Source organism: Zingiber officinale, chromosome 7A (assembly GCF_018446385.1).
Source record: "Zingiber officinale cultivar Zhangliang chromosome 7A, Zo_v1.1, whole genome shotgun sequence".
Classification (NCBI taxonomy): Eukaryota; Viridiplantae; Streptophyta; class Magnoliopsida; order Zingiberales; family Zingiberaceae; genus Zingiber; species Zingiber officinale.
In genome coordinates this window covers 137,321,782-137,339,140 of record NC_055998.1, presented here as the reverse complement: position 1 = coordinate 137,339,140, position 17,359 = coordinate 137,321,782, and the positions used below count along the sequence as shown (strand labels likewise).

The 17,359-nt window shown below is 38.5% G+C and overlaps 1 long non-coding RNA gene across 1 annotated transcript; it reads right to left on the bottom strand.

The window, feature by feature from the left end:
* Positions 1-11,982: 11,982 nt before the first annotated feature.
* LOC122000541 lies at positions 11,983-13,721 on the bottom strand. Its single transcript, XR_006117169.1, has 2 exons — positions 12,458-13,721; positions 11,983-12,348 (listed from the first exon to the last, which is right to left on the bottom strand). It is a non-coding gene; the product is annotated as an uncharacterized LOC122000541 (long non-coding RNA).
* Between the last annotated feature and the right edge of the window lie 3,638 nt (positions 13,722-17,359).

Genomic DNA, 17,359 nt, shown 5'->3' with positions numbered 1-17,359 from the left:
AATATTGAAATAGTTTATCTTCATAATCATAATCAAAATCAAACTTTAAATTAAAGGAAAAATGAACTTCAAATATCTAAATCATCAAAGTTTTCATCTTCTTCCTCAATCTTACATTATCATCATCGCTAGATATTTTCAGATTTATGTATACAAATATTATTGATTTAAAGTCATAGAATTTTTACTTTTAAAATTAATTTATTGGAAATCAAATACACGACCAAAAGCATGATATATACACCATTATGTAATAATTAGAAAGCTAAGTGGATGATTATTCCGTTAATGGAGAAATGAAACAAATTAAATCCATTAATTCAAGAGGAAGGGGGTTGGATTGGCATCGCTCTATTGCCAGTCACTCCAATACGCCCCTGTCGCTGCCAATGACTACTCCACTACTGTGGATAAACCATAGATTGTTGGATCTGTGGCTCCATCCATCCAATGATTATCTGATCTCCATTGAACACAATTCAATTCCTTCTCATACCTGCATTGTATAAAGTTAACCTAACCCTATACGTTGGCTAATAGTGGCCATTGGAAGTAGTATAGAAAGAGAGAATGAGGGGGAGGGGGAGCGGTAATCAGGGTAGGTGATAATGTGATGTTGTCGTTGTTTGTTTATTCACCAAGATCATACACTTGTGTAGTAAATGTTGGTGTTACATCAATTTATCCATATCTCTCCAATAAAAAAGAAGAAGAGAAGGACAAATCATTTTGTGTTTTGCTCCCAATTCATGTGTAAATCTACCCTCAGTCGTATCCATCGAGTTCTACTCCTCTAGCAATCGGTACTTTCCTAATTTCATCATCGGCTTCGTCCACCTTCTCGTCGGCACCTTCCGCCTCCTCTTCGGTCTCTTCAACTTCGAATACAACGTATAATAATTATTCTTGTTACTTACTTTGCGACCCCCTAAATCTAAAATCCTGGGCTTACCCTGCTCCTCTTCATCAATAAGTTTATAATTGACTTGTAGAAGATCTTTTCTTAGTTTTTTTTATGTAGTTGTCTGTATTTCTTTTGAAGAAGATGAAGCTTGAGATCTAAGATTATAAGTATCTTCATCAACTCTTGAAGCTCGTGCAGCTTCACTCCACTCCAAGTCAAATTGTTATCATCAAATACCAAATTAGTTTCTTTATTAGTGTTATCATTCAATTCATCATCTGTCATTTATTGCTATCATCTATCTCATTTAAAACAATATGATCGAGAATGTAATCCATACCATATCGAAGCCTCAAAACCCTATTATACTTAAAAATTAAATCATTTAGCTTTTTTTACTTCAACTTGGTTTTTTATTTGGGAAAGAAACTTCACACAAAACAAAAAAAAATATGTTAATTTTAATTTTTATAATAATTTATTTAATATTTTCATAATATTTATACTTACATATACAAAAACACTCAAGTTGCATTCACAAGCGCTTAAACTACATGTCAGACATATAACTTTAATGACAAATGTTTGTAATTCCGGTTTGGAGCACCCATAAGTTGATCACAATTCAACTGACAAAAATTTAAATTTGAAATTAAATAATAGTTGTTAATTTTAAATATGACAATTGATCAAAAAAACACACTTAAAATTGTGAAAATTTTAATAGGTGCACTTGTTTTCCATTTTATCCCTCTTATCAACAGAATGGCGTTGCATTCAAAAAACAGAATGCAACCGTTATAGTATTGTATTTCAAAGAATAATACTATTGTAGTTCTGATTTTCAAAATACAACATCAAAGTGGTGCTTAAAAATCAACACCAAAGTGGACTACCATAGTGGTGTTGATTTTTGAAAATTAGCTAAAATTTTTAAAACTTCAATAAGACAAGGAAAATTGCACCTAACCTCTCAAAAGGTGCTCACTTAAGTACGCTTCATTCAAGCATTGCGCTTGAGTTACTGCCCCAAGAGCAAATGGCGCATAACTACGCCTTGCGTTTAGGCGCAAGTAGGCACGCGCTTATCACAACTATGCTTCACTTCTTTGAAGAGCTTTTAGAATGAGTCGTTTTCTTGCAAATTCTTACACATTCAACACTCACATCAAGGTTATATCATATATTTGGCAATCCATTTAAGTTAGGAAAACCAAAATAGCATAAATATGCTCACGTACATGCATCAAATGTAATACTATGCTTTAGGGCCCATGTCTAGGGTCTCCTTGTTAGATCAAGTTATGCGCTAGAGAGAGAATGAATAACATTTGATCGAATGCGTATACTTGGATTGTTAATGCACATTGGGAAATAAAAATAATACAAAGACAATCACAAAAAGTAAAACACACTAAATTTACGTGGTTTAAAATCTCAAATTCCTAAGATTCCTATATTAACAACAATACAATAATTGAAAATTCTCAGCGTGAATATACTACTTTTATTCAAATTGAAAATTCTTCAGAGGTAGATAAACCTCTTATAGATTCCTATATTAACAACAATACAATAATACAAAAATATAGTAAAAGAAATATTATTAATGGTGATCGAATTTATCCTAAAGAAGTAGCAAATTCTCCTAAACGATATAGTTGAATTTCCTCCTTTAGAGGTTGGATAAATATGATCGGGCAATATCCTCAAAGTCTGTAGAATAATGTTACTTAGAGTTTGCAGAGTAATTTTAGGAGGTTCGCCAGACAATATCCTCAAAGTTTGCAGAGCAATGTTTCTTAGAGTTCACAAAGCAATCTTATGAAGGATCGTCGAGCAATAACTCTGCATGCCGTAGGGTAATTTTAGAGGATGCATTGAGCAATAACTTTATGTTCCGCAGAGCAATCTTACGAAGGATTATTGAGTAATAACTCCGCATTCTATAAAGTAATCTTAGAGAATGCGCTGAACAATAATTCTGCATTCAACAGAATAATCTTATGGGATTGGTTGAGTAATGATATTAAGAGTGTACGAAGCAATAGCATAAGGGTCTGCAGAGTAACATTATTAAGCGAGTACTTCATCATCAAGCCTGATTTTTTGAAGAGGACTATGTAATGAACTACAAGCCCATGAGTAAAATTGTTCTTGAGGAAATAAAAGAGGACACTTCTGTTGGTCCCTTTGGAGGCCGGCAAGAGGGGAGGGGTGAATTGCCCTACAAAATAAAACTCGAACCTTTCTCGGATTTCAACTATATAATAAACACTTGTAATAAATAAATAAAAGAGACTAAGTAAAGAAAAGCAGACACCAGAGTTTTACTTGGTTTGCAATCAGGGGATTGCTAATCCAAGGAATGTAAGCGCACTATCTGATTCTCCTCTGGGCGGAGTAGCCTCTTTACAACGTTGACAGCACAAAAGAAAAGAACAGAATTGAAAGCACAGAAGGAATTGATTACAAGTCCGTTGTTCTGAATGTGCAGACCAGTACTCTATTTATAGTACTGGTCCGGGCGCCTGAAAGGAGTTCCGGGCGCCCTGGGGGGGGGGGGATAAAATTCTATCCCCAACGATCAGATCGCGTTTGACGTGATCCTGGTCAAAATCCAAGTTCGGGCGCCCGGAGGGGTCCGGGCGCCCCGGTCCCCGAAGTCAACAACGTTGACTTTTTCGCCTCCGGTTCAGCTCGTCTCGGTCCGGGTCTTGTTCGCTCCGGCTCCGCTAGCTTGGGTGATCTCGGCCATTCGGAATAGGGCTCACCCGAACCCAAGTTCCCGCCTTCTCCTCGAGCAGCCTTCCTTCCCGGTTTCTCGTCCCTCGAACGCCGCGCACGTTCTTCTCGTCCACCGGTGACTCTTCCGCGGACACCTCGTCCCTCGAACGCATCGAGCCCGTCGGCTCTCTCCCCGTGTCGTCCTTCTCGCTAGCCGCGTCTTCTGCTCGACTTCCTGTGTTCCTAAGCTCCTGCACACTTAGACACAAGGGTTAAACAAACGCAGGACCTAACTTAGCTTGTTTGATCACATCAAAACACCTTGGGGTTCCAACAATCTCCCCCTTTTTGATGTGAGCAACCCAAGTTAAGTTAGGGTAACCATATGCAATAAAAACGATTTATATCAATAAGTCCAAATATTTTTCAATTGAAAAATTATAGTACCTCCCCCTAGACTTAACATACTTCTTCCCCTTTGATCACATAAAAATTGGGGTTATAAATAAGTCTAAGGTAAGTTCAAACAAAAACTTTAAATGTAAAATATTTAATAATGTCTAAGTAAAATTCAATTTAAAGACACTCTTCAGAATTTTTCTTTCGAAAAAAAATTTAAGTAAAACATTTTTCAGATAAAGCAGTCATAAGTGTTAAAAAAAATTTTAAGTTTGAAACTTATCTCAGCATCCCAAAAAAAATTTCTAATTAATTAAAAAAAAAATCTAAGATAAAAAAAATTTCTAAGTCAATTTTCATAAAAATTTCTAAGATAATAAAAAAAATTTAAATATTTTCTAACACAAATTGAATAACTCTTTTAAAGCATTAAGTAATTTAAATTAATGCCTTTTCAGTTAGTCAATTAAACTTTTCATTTTGATACTTGGCTTCCAGGTCGTGGCGAGGCACTAGGCCTTCTTGGTTATTGGAGCAACAATCACTTCCTTAGACAAAGCCTCATAAAGAAATTAGTTGTTTAATTTTCTTGCTGAAAATGCTAAGTCTAATTTTTTAATCTTAAATTAAATAGGTTTTTGGAACCCAATAGAGGTTCCTACCTACAGGATTAACCAAGTATTTCCTAGGTATATAGATTTTTGATATATTTCTAATTTGATTTTGATGAAATCTATAATACCAATTTAAACCTCCATAATTTCTAAAAGTAGAAATATTTGAACCATTAGATTTTTTCAATCTTTCTATTTCTTCTTTTAGATTTTCATTTTCAATTTTCAATTTTTCAAAATCCTCTATAAGACATGATTTTGCTAAAATTCTCTTTGTTTCTAAAATTTCATTTTCTAATTTGGCATTTTTATTTTCTAATTTATACATGGATTTAGTCATAGCTTTGATACCAAAGTAAAGTTCATCATGGGGTAAGAGACATACCTCACTTACCATATCAGACTTGAAGCCTGAATCTCCCCCTGCTTCGCTACTTCCATCTGAGGTCGCTCCCCCTTCATCGATGCTGGGTTCTGATGTACTTTGTCCTTCATGGCTTGCCATCAGTGCAATCCCCGCATATTCTTGAGCTTCTGATTCAGATGAAGAAGTGTCATCCCAAGTTGCTTTTTGGTTGTGTTTCTTGGGTGTCTTCATTTTGACCTTCTTGAGTTCTGGGCAGTCTTCCCTTAGGTGTCCCTCCTTCTGACACTGATAGCACCGTACCTTTCTTCTACCTTTTTGATTCTTTTTATTTTGCATTTTAAATTTATTAGATCTAAAAAACTTTTTAAAGTTTCTTACCATGTACGCTTCTTGATCGTCTTCGGAGTCTGACTCGGGTTCATCCTTGTTGGTTGCGTTCAGCGCCATAGTCTGGGTTGTGTCCTTTGATATCTCTGCATATCTAGTTTCGTGTAATTCAAGGGTAGAAAACAACTCTTCTAAAGTACTTACCTCCAGGTCTTTTGAGATGTAATAAGCATCGACGATTGATGTCCACTCCGGAGTTCTTGGAAACGCGTTGAGCGCGTAGCGTATAGTGTCCCGGTTTGTTACCGTTTCACCAAGGTTTTCGAGACCAGTAACTAGTTCTTTTACCTTTGCATGTAGACCGGCTACTTTCTCACCTTTCTCCAGACGGATGTTCATCAGTTTGTTGCGGAGGATGTCCCTTCTAGCGAGCTTTGCTTCGGACGTGCCTTCGTGGAGTTCCAAGAACTTCTCCCAAAGTTCTTTAGCAGATAAATAGTTTCCGATGCGGTTGACCTCTTGAGGTGATGTTCCGCACGGCTGTTTGCTACCGACTCATTCTGCTCCTTCTTTGTCCAATCGCTCTCTTCTTTTTCTTTTCCATCTTTATCTATTGGAGCTACAAAACCATATTTCATAATAAACCGAATTTCAAAATCTGTTTTTAGGAATACCTCCATACGACGCTTCCAGTCTGCGAAGTTCCCCTCGAATTTTGGTGGAACAATGCTTGGTCCGGCCATCTTTGTTGCTTCGATCGGCGGTTAGTCCTCCTGAAGCGCCTTGGCTCTGATACCACTTGTTGGTCCCTTTGGAGGCCGGCAAGAGGGGAGGGGTGAATTGCCCTACAAAATAAAACTCGAACCTTTCTCGGATTTCAACTATATAATAAACACTTGTAATAAATAAATAAAAGAGACTAAGTAAAGAAAAGCAGACACCAGAGTTTTACTTGGTTTGCAATCAGGGGATTGCTAATCCAAGGAATGTAAGCACACTATCTGATTCTCCTCTGGGCGGAGTAGCCTCTTTACAACGTTGACAGCACAAAAGAAAATAACAGAATTGAAAGCACAGAAGGAATTGATTACAAGTTCGTTGTTCTGAATGTGCAGACCAGTACTCTATTTATAGTACTGGTCCGGGCGCTTGAAAGGAGTTCCGGGCGCCCTGGGGGGGGGGGGGATAAAATTCTATCCCCAACGATCAGATCACGTTTGACGCGATCCTGGTCAAAATCCAGGTCCGGGCGCCCCGGAGCCCGAAGTCAACAGCGTTGACTTTTTCACCTCCGGTTCAGCTCGTCTCAGTCCGGGTCTTGTTCGCTCCGGCTCCGCTAGCTTGGGTGATCTCGGCCATCCGGAATAGGGCTCACCCGAACCCAAGTTCCGGCCTTCTCCTCGAGCAGCCTTCCTTCCCGGTTTCTCGTCCCTCGATCGCCGTGCACGTTCTTCTCGTCCACCGGTGTACTCTTCCGCGGACACCTCGTCCCTCGGACGCACCGAGCCCGACGGCTCTCTCCCCGTGTCGTCCTTCTCGCTAGTCGCGTCTTCCGCTCGACTTCCTGTGTTCCTAAGCTCCTGCACACTTAGACACAAGGGTTAAACAAACGCAGGACCTAACTTAGTTTGTTTGATCACATCAAAACACCTTTGGGTTCCAACAACTTCTACTTTAGTACCAACGATACAAGATGAGATACCACAAGTAACTGCAACATGTGTCACAAATGATGCACAATTACAGATAGTGTCTCGTCGTAATGGGAGGGTTGTTAAGCAACCTGATAGATTCATGTTTTTGGGAGAGTCTTCGAACTTGATCCCTGGTGAATATGAAGCTGATCCCTGAACATATGATGAAACACTCCAAGATAAAGATGCAGCATATTGGCAAAGTGTAATGAACTCTGAAATAGAATATATGCATTCTAATCAGGTCTGGGAGCTTGTAGACTTATCAAATAGTGTAAAAGACATTGGATGTAAATAGGTCTACAAAAGGAAAAGAGGAACAGATGGGAAGGTGGAAACCTTTAAAGTGAGGCTTGTTGCAAAGGGGTATACTCAGAAAGAGAGAATCGATTATGAGGAAACTTTTTCACCGGTAGTCATGCTTAAGTCTATCCGAATTCTTTTATCTAGTGCTGCTTATATGGATTATGAGGTTTAGCAAATAGATGTCAAGACATGTTTCCTTAACAGAAATTTTGAAGAAAACATCTATATGAAGCAACCAGAGGGATTCATTGCGAAGGGCAAAGAGCATCTTGTATGTAAGCTCAATCGATTCATTTATACACTGAAGCAAGCTTCAAGATCTTCGAACATCCGATTTGATGAAGTGATCCAGTCTTATGGATTCATTCAATGTCCAGATGAGTCTTATGTGTACAAGAAAAGTGATGAAAACGTGGTGATATTTCTTGTACTATACGTAGATGACATTTTGCTCATTGGCAACAATGTCAAAGTGTTGTCAGACGTAAGGATATGGTTGTCCAGGCAGTTTGATATGAAGGACTTGGGAGAATGTGGACATATTCTTGGGATCAAAGTAATAAGGAATCGCAAGAAAAGGATGTTGTGCTTATCCCAAATTTCGTACATCGAAACTATCCTAGCTCATTTTAGCATGCAAAACTCCAAGAAAGGTTTTTTATCTCTTCGACATGGAGTACCTTTATCTAAAGAAATGTGTCCTAAGACATCAAAGGAGATAGAGGAGATGAAGGCAGTTCCTTATGCTTCGACTGTAGGAAACCTAATGTATGTGATGCTATGTACGAGACCGGATATCTATTGTACCGTGGACATAGTTAGCGGATATCAAAGTAGCCCAGAACTAGGGCATTGGACTGCCATAAAGCATATATTAAAATATCTAAGAATGACTAGAGATTATATGCTGGTTTATCAGGCAGATAATTTACTCCATGTGGGTTACACGGATTCGGACTTCTAATCAGATAGGGACAGTAGTAAGTCAACCTCAAGGTATGTGTTTATTTTAGGAGGTGGAGTCATAGCATGGAGGAGTGTTAAGCAGAAATACGTTTCGGACTCCACTATGGAAGCTGAGTATGTGGCTGCCTCTAAGGCAGCCAAAGAAGTTATATGACTCATAAACTTCTTGATGGACTTAGATGTGATTCCTAGTTTGCCCAAAGTTATCATAATTTATTGTGATAACAGTGGTGCAGTAGCAAACTCGAAGGAACCACGAGCCAATAAGACAAGTAAACACATTGAGCGCAAGTACCACCTGATACGAGACATCATAAAATGAGGAGAGGTTGTTGTCGCCAAGATTACATCAGCAGATAACCTGGCAGATCCTTTCACTAATGCCCTTCTGGCGAGAGCTTTTGATAAGCATGTTGAGGGGATAGGAATCAGATGTATGACAGCATTTATGGCAGCACAGTCTTTTAGTATAAGTGGAAGATTGTTGGGATGTATACTATAAGCCTAGATTTTGTATGAACATCTGTTTTGAAATATTTTGAAATGAAAATCACTTTGGTTAAATATTTACATTTTATATTTATATATATGTTAATGTAGTTGTTCATTTAATTTACATTGTAGATAACATGGTGTGTGATGTCATACAGAAGATCATGTTATCAGTTCCTTATAAATTATAAATAGTAGCTCACAATCAAGATGGATTAGGGCAACCCATTGGAATAGTTGTAGTGTAATTTTGTATTAGTCTGTCTTGACTATAAAATTAACTAGTACACTATGTGTGTATTGAGCATGACCATTTGAAGTTGTTCGATTTATACTGACTATATAAAAGAACAGAACCTCTGTTATTATGGATGTGCATCCTCTTAATCCTTATATAATAACAAGCACGTATACTTAGTATTTATTTCTTTAACTTATCAATGGGTGAGATTTATTCGTTAAATTAATAAGCCCGATAAGTTGGGAAATAGTACTATTTATATGGTATGTTGTTGATTATAGAATAAATCTGTGTCCTAATTATTTAGGTTGATGATGTCCCCTTGAGGAGCTCATAAGTATTATCATGTAAACCCTGCAGGTGGACTTAGTCTAGTATGATAATAAAGTTGAGTGGTACTACTCTTGGAATCAGATGTTAATTAATTGAGTTGTCAGTAACTCATTTAATTAACGGACATACAATATCTTAAACATAGGGAGATTAACGCACTCATGATAAGAAGTATCTCATATTGTAATATGAGATTGGTACGGTAATTCAATAATAATCCTTTAGTGATATAGGTTATTATTGATGGACTTGGGTTGAGTGTTCAGGCCGAACACAGGAAGCCCAAGCTCATCAGGAGGCCTAAACCAATTCCTCCTCTAGGTCCCTGTTGTAGCCTCTATATAAAGCCTCACATTCACTTATCCATAACTTGGTTTGATTTAACTTAACTTGGTTTGGTTTAACTTGGTTATAGAAAGGGAGATTTTTTCTAAACAGAATTCTGTTAGATTTTTTCTAAAGAGAATTCTGTTATTTTTCTTTCTTTGTAACCGATGGCAAAGGTTATAAAAGGAGTAGGTGGTGCCCCCTAAAACCTAATTTCTAAATCCACAATTCTCTTCTCCCCTTGTGGCCGACGCCACCTTATCCTCCACATAGGGTCGGCGCCACCCTCTCCCTTGCAAAGGGTCGATGCCCTTTCCCCTTGTGGCCGACGCCACCTTCTCCTCCACCTAGGGTCGGCATCCCCTTCTTGCTTGCTAGGGGCCGACGCCCCTTCCTTATAATCTCTTGGTGGGCGGCGGCTTGAAGAAGTTGGAGAAGAAGAAGAGGAGGAAGAAGAGAAGGAAGAAGATTATAAGGTGCCCCATCCTAGAGCCTCCTTTTGTAACCGGCGGTTTGGAAACCAAGAAGAGGAGGGTGGTGTTGTCTTGATAGATCATCGCCCACACGACGTCCAAGAAGAGGAGAGGAATACGGCAGAAGATCAAGAGGTCTTTGGCTATAAAGAAAGGTATAACTAGTTCTTTAATTCCGCTATGTAACTAGTTTTGTTTTCTTTATATCGATTTTGAATACCAGCACAAGAGGCCAGTGATCTTGTACTTCGATCAAAGTGTGCTTTGATCCGTCAAGAACTTACTTGATTGATCAAACATATGTCTGATCGAACATGCGGGTTGTTAGGAAAAGTTTTGTACTTGTACAATTTTTTTACAGAGAATTTTAAACAGAACGGAATTTCAACGCCTTCAGGATGTACCTACGGAAGTGGGGCACTTGCTTGATCTTATTGTTTGGAATATCTTTGTAGATTTCTCCTGCTTCCTCTTTTTCAAAAATTCTGATAGTAAGGCCTTCATGAGGGCAGTTGAAATAACAAGGGAAATTTAAGCATAAAATTGTAACAAGTAAACCAATCAGGAGTAATTAATCACTTATGGGTTGCAAGCTAACCAATCAGGAGTAATTAATCACTTATGGGTTGCAAGCTGGGAATTTTGAAAGGGGATAGATCATTTAATGAGACAGAAGACAATTGTCCAATAACGAGTTATGTTATAATGTTTATTCTGTAATTTTTGCCACGCCTCAGAAAAAGAACAGTGTGCTCGAGCTTTGTTAATATCAGATAAATTCGAAAGATCTAGAAGTCATAGCCCATAATAAGATGGGAAAAGTTTTAAAAGAATATAAAAATAGTTCTTTCCATCTTTTCAGGATGAATGATGGTCAGTTAAGAAATTACAATTCTTTTAGGCCATGAAATAAAAGACACCAGGATCAATGAATTTCACATAATAAAAGCAATAAAATAATAGAGGAATGAGAGGTATTCGATGATACGGAAAGACTATCACAGTACCAGCTAGAATCCTAAAGAAATTTGAGGCTAGTTTATTTAAAGGGATTTACAAGAAAGAAAAGATATTCATATACACAGAAAGTATTAGAAGATATAAGCCTCTTTCAAATTGATCCACAAAAAAAGTAATGAAGTCCAAGGGTGGCTTATGGGGATGCTAAGAAGATGAAAGATAAATCATGGATAAGCTCCCAACCGAATACTCATGATTGTAATTAACAAAAGGGTGAGAAGGATGCAATAGACTTTCTACTGTTTCAAACTAAAGGAGCAAGGTGATTGAAGGATTTTGGTGTGAATGCAAGACAAAGGAGTAGCTATGAAAGTGAGGTAATCACAAAAGTAGGGTAAAAATACTTATTGATGTGAATAAGCTAAGATCGATAGGGAAAAAAGGGATGAGAAGGTGGGAACAAAGAAGTAGAGAAGATGAATAGGTTTTAGGGTTAAAAAAGATTCAACAGTGACAAATTGGAAAGCAATGGAAAGCACTTTACATTTGTAGTGAAACAAACTTTTATCAAGGAGGCATGAATTTCCAGGTGAACCAACGGAGGAGATAAGGGAATTCTCTTTATTAGTCGGTGAAGGGGTTGAATGAACTCAGAGTTGAGTGGTAAGCATAATTTCCTATTACTAGTGCAAGAATATAAATGAACATGCGTTCTCAAAAACAAGAATATAAATATATCTATTGGTCGGATCACTTTTTTAAAGGTTTTGGTCGTCCATGAATTATCCCCATATTGCACAGATAAGATACAATTAAGTATAGAACAGAGAAGCTTGCAAACTTTCAAGAAGATGGAAAAACATTTGTATTACTATGAGATATCATAGGTTAATTTTTTATTACAATATGAAATATTAATATTTGAAGGGATACATATTTAAGAAACGAAAGTTTAGGATGCCATTGATGAGATACTTCGTTAGAAGATGGTCGAAGATGATTTTCTCTAATTGTTCGCACCTGGTCCTATGGTAAATGGCATCTTCAAGTGTTATATTAATCTTACACAAGTGCTGGCTCTGTAGATTAAACTTTGCTTTGATTGCTCTTTCCCTACAAAGGGCAACATCCAGTTCACTTCATGCTTGATCTCTTTGTTATATTAAGATCCTTATACAAGGAGAGTCCACCTTCGGTTTAGAATTTTCACCAAGGACCCTACTCCAATTGACATATATGATTCAAACAAAAACCTCAGAAAATAGATATGCATGTCATGAAGGGAAAAAGTATTTAAACTACAAAGAAAAAGATGAGGAGGTGTCACCATGAAGCTAAGTGTTCCAAATCCGAGGAATCTACTGAAGTGAGAAAAGCAAGGTTAGAATCCTCAAAGAATTCCTCCAAAGACATGAGCATTCTAATACCCTCCTTAGAGGGTCTCGTCTTTTGACTGCTCCTTCAAAATCAAGAGTTCTCATTTGATCTCTTAGATGATTTTGGATCATCCAGACAAACCAGTAAATAAGAGAAATGTGGAAGGGACACAAGCAACTAGAATGCTAATAAGTGAATAGGGGAAGAAGGTTTGGGGTGCACCTCTATAAAGTAAATACATATGGTATTTATTCAAGATGACAAGTCGAATCATGGTAAAGACACATCACTTCCTCAATAACACAAGAAAAATATATAGTGGAATTAAAGGCGACATTTCAAATTAAGATAAGATTGATGGGCAGACAAATATGCAAATTTGAACATTGAAGGTTCGCATAACACGCTTCCATAAAGTCAAACATTTATATAAGGATGCAATACATAGAATAAGGAAAAGCTAAAAAATGATAGACATTCCTATATGTATACCAAAAGACAGGAGGAAAATATAAAATTAGCGATAAAGTCTACATGCAGAAGATAGCTCCTATTTTGCACAAGTATAAGCATGTAACATATCAAGCTCTTAGAGTAATGTCTTTTCTCATCGAAGTGCCTCCTCTAAAGCCATTGCTGCTTGAGAATATAATTTTTCCAAAGCCTCAACTCTCGCCGTTATTAATTTAAGTTGTGACTCACAGGCAGGAACATTGCTCATACCACGACTTAAATTTGGGAGAACAATAAGCTTGTATTCGCCAACGAGGTCTCACTAGATCCCTATGAACATTGAGAAATAACTACTCGAAAAAATGAATATGGGGTCATCTCTAAAATTTGTCATCTCGTAAAAAATAAAGGAGTTAAGAACAACTGTCAAAGGAGGAGAAGGAATCAACGTTTCAGGAAATTATTCAGGCGAGTTATCGAAAGAACCCTTAGATATCTAAATGAGGATGAGGAAATTGGTGGGGAGAAAGACTTTGAACATGACATAATTCTCATGGATCTTCTCTCGGGCAACTTGCGTTGGGGAGGAACCTTTTTCAAATTTTCCTCCCGATAATTGGAGCCTCCAATTGGGAAGATGGACAAGTTGACCGATTGATAAAGGAAGAGGAGGGTTATTTTGCTCGCCTCATCTTATGATAATACAAGAGGATGAGGTAAACAAGAGGAAACTAAGGGTAGTGGAGTTTCTCATGAACGGAGGCAAATAGGAATAGGAAAAAGATATATTAACCATATATAGACACAAGCTTCATAACGTCAACGGAAATATCTAAGGATTCAAATTTTTTGAGATTCGAAATTGAACCGCTTAGGAAGCAAGAAAATGTCTATATTAAAAGTCCATATTAATATATAGTATTAAAGACATACCTGTGACTTTCGCTACCTCGGGTATCATGAAAATTGACACAAATATATATATATATATAATATATATATATATATATATATATATATATATATATATATATATATATATATATATATATATAAATATATATATATATATATATATATTTGGATTAAATAGGAAATGATAGTAGAAGCAATAGTCCTTCACAAAGATGGATAATTTGGTACAAAGATAAATGGTTACTTCATCTAACCCTACAAGACATAAAATAATAGTAGTGATCTTCTGTGGGGAGCCTGCAAGCAAAGGGTTACGCTCCTTAAATTGTTCTCGCAACATTTCTACTTGATCTTGGAGTCTATGCACCTTTAGTATGATTGCGCTCTCATTCAACCACGATTCTATCAAGTCATTTAAAGTGTGGGTGTACTTTTTCAGGTAGATGGGTGAAATACTCATTGTTCCTTAAATAAAGTTGCAGGGAAAATAGATTTTCGAAGGGGGAGAAAGAACTACGACCAGCCATGTATATTTTCAAGATGTAGGACTTAGACAAAAGATGAACATTAAGGGATGAGAAGAATGGAACAAGACAGAAGAACTTTATAGCCTATCGAGGAGTGTAGGCGGCATTAATGGCAAAAACAAAGAGTCACATGAAGCTAATAATAGACAGGACAAATTCAATGGATGCAATAATGGTCAAGGAGAATATTTCAAGGCAGGTTGGCACATGGCTGACAGAAGATTTGAACAGTGGTAATAGAAGCATGAGTAAAGAATCACTTTGACCAAGATAATGCCCCATTCAAATCAAACTCGTATAATTGAATCATCTAACTACTTACCTTGTCATGTCTGTTTTAACTTATATTTGTCTTTTACTTATATCGGTTGTCCATAAATCAACATCATTCATTGCTTCCAAGCTACATTATAACAACCTGAATGTCAGGTAACTAGTGCTTCCAAGCCATTAATAACGACCAATATATCAAATATATTTTTACTGCCTCTAGGAATCAACTTTACTATTTCCGAGCAGCATTATAATGACCTAAGTGTTAAGTAACTAATTCTTCCGAACCACTAATAATGGTCAATGCTCCAAGTATATTTTTACTACCTCTAGGCATCAATTTTATTGCTTTCGAGTAGTATTATAACAGCCTAAGTACCAGGTAACTAGTACTTCCGCTGCTAATAATGGCCAATGTGCCAATTATATATATTTACATCACAAAAATTGTATCATGGTAATATTTTCATCACACGCGTCTTTCTTGGTTATGCATCTTTACATTCTTAAGCATCGAGGTGATATTTATTCCATATCCTATGAAACATATTGGTCTATTTATATTCATCTTTGATTTATAAAGAGCATAACTTTGCTGGTTTGGTTAAGTTAGATAACACCGGGATCTCTCAGATTATGAAGGGACTTATAAACTACTTATATTGTAAGCAAAAACATCTTTCGTGAAATATCTTCCAGACTTCATTCGACTTTGCTCTTTAACCTAACTTAAAGGAGGGACATCTGATGATAATTAGATTTTTCTTTTCTCTCGTATGCTTAATCAGACTTTATTCTACTTTGCTCTTCAGTCTGACTTAAAGGAGAAACACCTAATGTTAACTGGGTTTTTCTTTTCTCTCGTAGGATTAATCAGATTTCATTCGACTTTACTTTTCAATCTGACCTAAAGAAGGAATATCTTATGGTAACCAAGTTTTTCTTTCTCTCATACACTTAATCAAACTTCATTCCACTTTGCTCTTTAGTCTAACTTAAAAGAGGGGCATCTGATGGTAACCAAATTTTCCTTGAAGATGTAGTGGATTCTCTTGAGCGATATAGTTGAATTTCCTCCTTTGGAGGTTGAATGAATATGATAGAGCAATATCCTTAAAGTCTGCAGAGCAATGTTACTTAGAGTTTGCAGAGTGATTTTAAGAAGTTTGCTAGGCAATATCCTCAATGTTGGTGCAACCTTAGGTCAAGGTTGACCTGGGTGACCCGACTCGAGTTGACCTGACTCGAGGTATATTTTGATGTTTGACAAGAATAGAGAAGTTATATTTTGATGTATGACAAGAATAAGAACTTGGGGGGATTGTGGGTGCAACCTTTGGTCAAGGTTGACCTGGTTGACCCAACTTGAGTTGACATGATTCGGGAAAAGTCCAAGTATGGAGACTTGGCACGGAAAGGTCCAAGCAGGGAGCTTGGCACGGGAAAAGTTCAAGTATGGAGACTTGGCACGGAAAGGTCCAAGCAGGGAGCTTGGCACGGGAAAAGTCCAAGTATGGAGACTTGGCACGGAAAAGTCCAAGCAGGGAGCTTGGCACGGGAAAAGTCCAAGCATGGAGCTGGGCACGGGGAAAAGTCCAAGTATGGAAGCTTGGCATGGGAGGTCGGAGAGGGCTCGGTAGCTCGTTCTCTGGACTAGATGGAATCAGAGAGGGCTCGGTAGCTCGTTCTCTGGACCGGACGAAGTTGGAGAGGGCTCGGTAGCTCGTTCTCTGGACTAGGTCAGAGAGGGCGCGGTAGCTCGTTCTCTGGACTGGACGTGGAAGTCGGAGAGGGCTCGGTAGCTCGTTCTCCGGACTAGGTCAAAGAGGGCTCGGTAGCTCGTTCTCTGGACTAGGTCAGAGAGGGCTCGGTAGCTCCTTCTCTGGACCGGACGTGGAAGTCGGAGAGGGCTCGGTAGCTCGTTCTCCGGACTAGGTCAGAGAGGGCTCGGTAGCTCGTTCTCTAGACCGGACGAAGTTGGAGAGGGCTCGGTAGCTCGTTCTCTGGACTAGGTCAGAGAGGGCGCGGTAGCTCGTTCTCTGGACCGGACGTGGAAGTTGGAGAGGGCTCGGTAGCTCGTTCTCCGGACTAGGTCAGAGAGGGCTCGGTAGCTCGTTCTCTGGACTAGGTCAGAGAGGGCTCGGTAGCTCCTTCTCTGGACCGGACGTGGAAGTCGGAGAGGGCTCGGTAGCTCGTTCTCCAGACTAGGTCAGAGAGGGCTCGGTAGCTCGTTCTCTGGACCGGACGTGGAAGTCGGAGAGAGCTCGGTAGCTCGTTCTCCAGACTAGGTCAGAGAGGGCTTGGTAGCTCGTTCTCTGGACCGGACGTGGAAGTCGGAGAGGGCTCGGTAGCTCGTTCTCCGGACTAGGTCAGAGGGGGCTCGGTAGCTCGTTCTCTAGATCAGGAAGGCTTTAGGGTATAAGGCTGGGAAATTGGATCGATCTGCTGACCGATCCAGTGATACTATGGGTATCTGGATCGGTCTGCTGACCGATCCAGTGATGCACTGATTCTCACTGTGGGTCATCCGATCGGTCTGGTGACCGATCAGTAACCAAACAGATTTGGGAGAAGGAATAGGAGGGATCGGTCTGTGGACCGATCCACCTATGGCCTGATCGGTCCACAGACCGATTAGGGCTTTGCAACCAACTCTCTGTGAGAGTTGGGATCGGTCTGGGGAC